We start from the raw sequence: 3,388 nt of genomic DNA, 5'->3' as shown, positions 1-3,388 counted from the left end.
CTATAATGGCCAGAGGTTTGTCACCTCTGAAACACCAACAATCCTCATCACTCCAGCATCATTCTTACACCCACACGACCAGGTTGAGTCACGCAACTCTAGGTTGGCCCCTCTATCTAACCACAACTTGTTACTCGAACCAAATTATCAGCACCCAGACCAGACTCTCCCCAATTATAAACAACTACAAACTTGTCATCCTTTAGCGGGGGCTTCAAAGCCTCACCTCCGCTCAGGCACAAACACATCTCTCCCACAAATGCCTTCAAACAACCCACCTCTTCCCCACATTGTGAATTTAAAATCATCTGTGTACATAGGCTAGGGCTAGGTTGTTTATTGGATGGAAGAATAATTTACCCATGATGCAATCAAGCTTGGATGCCCCTTAGGATAGTTTAAATCCCCTAAAAGTGGCTTCCATCATCAACCCCCTCCCACGAAGTTTAAACCTGAACCCTGGTGAGGGCTAAATCCCACTCGAACCAACTGATTTACACCTCATATCAATCACTTCACACATGCACACACACACACACACACACACACACACATATATATATGTATATGTATGAAGTGATTGTTAAAGTTAAGTGAAAATAATAAATGTCAAGCAAGCTACTTGCATTACTAATCTTTTATTTCAATAATAATGTCTTGTTAAGATGTAGATGCTAAGAAAGGGATTATATATATATATATATATATATATATATATATATATATCATTACTTTATGAAGGGGTTGTTAGAGTGAAGTGAAAATAATAAATGTTAAGCAAGCTACTTGGATTATTAATCTTTTATTTCAATGATAATGTATTGTCATGATGTAGATGCTAAGAAAGGGATTAACACTTTGTTATTAAATTTTATTGTAGTGGTAAAATATTCAAGTGAGATTTTTAAAATATTATCAAATAAGTATTTTATATTTTAGTAGCCGCGACCTAGGGGTATCTAAGCTTTCAAAATCACCTGGAGATCACACCTAACCTAGGCCACACCAACCCTTATAATGGTTCAAATTTCGAACTGGTGACCTTTACACCTCAAAGTGTTTTAACAAAACACCCTGTTACTGTCTACTCTAATTTTATTATTAAAAATCATAAAAGGTTACATGATTTTTTTTGTAAACAAAAATTTTCATTACCTCATAATGTCTTCAAAAACAAAGTACAATATCCAGCCTTGCAACGTTTACTCTAGGTATTTCATAGGTTTTTCATTTTGCCTCAAAATAGACCAAGGGTTTTACCCACCTACTCTCTACAGTTAGACTCAAAACACAAAAATAGACATTATGGTTATATCCTGATAGTCCAAAACATAACATGATATGAAAACAACTATCAAACATTCATACTATTAAGAGTCTGATGAAGAAACAAGTGTTGGTTGCTTTGTTGTTCTAAATTGGATCATCATATTATTTTTCATCCATATTGATACATTTGGAGTGGAAAAAGTGGAGGAATCAGCTCACGGTACCGTTTTTACCAATGGGACACAGTTTGGCGAAATAGGGTTCAAAACCTTTCAGGAGTGTTTTGAGGCATCAAACGACATTTTTTGGGGGTAAAAATTTGCAACTAGAATGCCACATCTTTACATATTATTATACACACACAGATATTTCCAACGACGCAAAAATAATGTCAATCGAAGTCCATATGCAAAATTTATGCCACTTAGAAGTTGACCTTCCTGTTTTCACACCTATAGTTCGAGAGGATGCCGCAGCAGTCTCCATTATTCATGGAAAAGGGGCTAGCCATGTGTTTGTGATGTAAAAGACTCTATAAGAGTCTATTTTGTAACTCTAGTTAAGCGTTGATGTAGTCAAACTTAACCACTAGTAGGTTGTCAGGATGTGTTATAACCGGGCCACTAGGAGGAAGAGGCATTCCATTCTTTCGAGAGCATTTTGTTCCATAGTTGAGAAAATAGAGCCAGGAGAGATAGGAGGTAGAGCACATAGAGAGGATTTGTGCAATATAGCTGCCCACGGCCACAAATATCTCTTCTTTGTATCTGCAGCCATATTTCCAAACAGAGAAAGAGAGTGAAGCGGCCTCACCTTCCAGTTGTGTTTTCTCCCGAAAGGGTTTCCCAAATAGCATATCTTATGTATTATGTGTGTGCGAGCCTATTTTTCATTCTCTACTTTTCTTCTTGATTTAGTTTTACATGCATGCACTAATTACAATTAATTTTACAGATCTAGAAAGTAAATAACACTGTAATAGTGTAGAATCTCATATTTTAAATATAATATTATCAGATTTGTTGTTACGAACTGTCCAGTGGAATATTCATGGTAGTTTATGGATTTGGTATCAGAGCTAGGTTTATTTGGGTATTTTATGGAGATTTCAGGGATCTAGATCGACGAGGATGAAAATTGTAAAACCCTAATCATGGGCAACGAATCTGTAAACGAACCTCGTGATCCAACAAAGGTGAGGTTTTCACGGCTCAAAGAATAAGTCGCGGATATAAACCGCAATGCAAACCTCCTCATGGTAACCCTAAGCAATAAACTGGGGATATTTGGAGAAGAAGGGGGTTCGAATGCAGAGGACAAATGAGAAGGGGGATCGGGAGATTGGGAAGACGCGGATAACCAACCGAATAAAGAACCTAGAAAAGATCAACCTAGTCCGAGTGTCGTGAACCAATCCCTGTTTAAAGTGGAAGAAAAAATTGATATCAAGACATACCATGGCGAGATCGACGCTATGAAGCTGAACCATTGGTTTCAGCAACTAGAAGTTTATTTCAATGTCCATCAGATCGAGAAAGGGCAGAATATCTCATTCGCGCAGATGAAATTGGAGGGCCATGCACTGACTTGGTGGGAGAGCCACATAGAAACCCTGAGGTTGGAGGGAGAATCTCCAGTGACGAAGTGGGAGGATTTAAAAGCCCTCATTAAGTCACAGTTTTATCCCATTGGGTACGTGGAAGACCAGTGGATCCGGTGGCATTACTTCAGGCAAAAGCTGGGCCAAAGCGTGCAGGAGTACACCACAAAATTCAGAAAGATGGCTATAATGTTGGGTATCTCTCAAAAGAACCCATATGTACTCCTCAAGTATTTTGGGGGTATGCACCACCATCTACATGAGAAAGTGATGTTGTTCAAGCCCAAAACGGTGGACGAAGCTTGTGTACAGGCACAATATCTGGAGAACATAGGCCTGAAAAGAGCGCAATCAAGTGGATCGAAGCAAAAGGAGCAACAAGACGCTTCTAAGGAGGGGAAGAAGAAGAAAAAAGGGGGAAATTAAAATAAAAAGACGGCAACCACAACACATTAGTGCAAATATCCTAGCAACTGTTGCAACATTGATGGCCATACAGAGGAGAAGTGCTAGAAGTTG

This window comes from Pinus tabuliformis, chromosome 1_1 (genome assembly GCF_031772625.1).
Source record: "Pinus tabuliformis cultivar Carrire ecotype Pingquan chromosome 1_1, CPIR1, whole genome shotgun sequence".
NCBI classification, from domain to species: Eukaryota; Viridiplantae; Streptophyta; class Pinopsida; order Pinales; family Pinaceae; genus Pinus; species Pinus tabuliformis.
The sequence above is the reverse complement of the archived record's forward strand: the minus strand, read 5'-3'. Positions refer to the sequence as shown.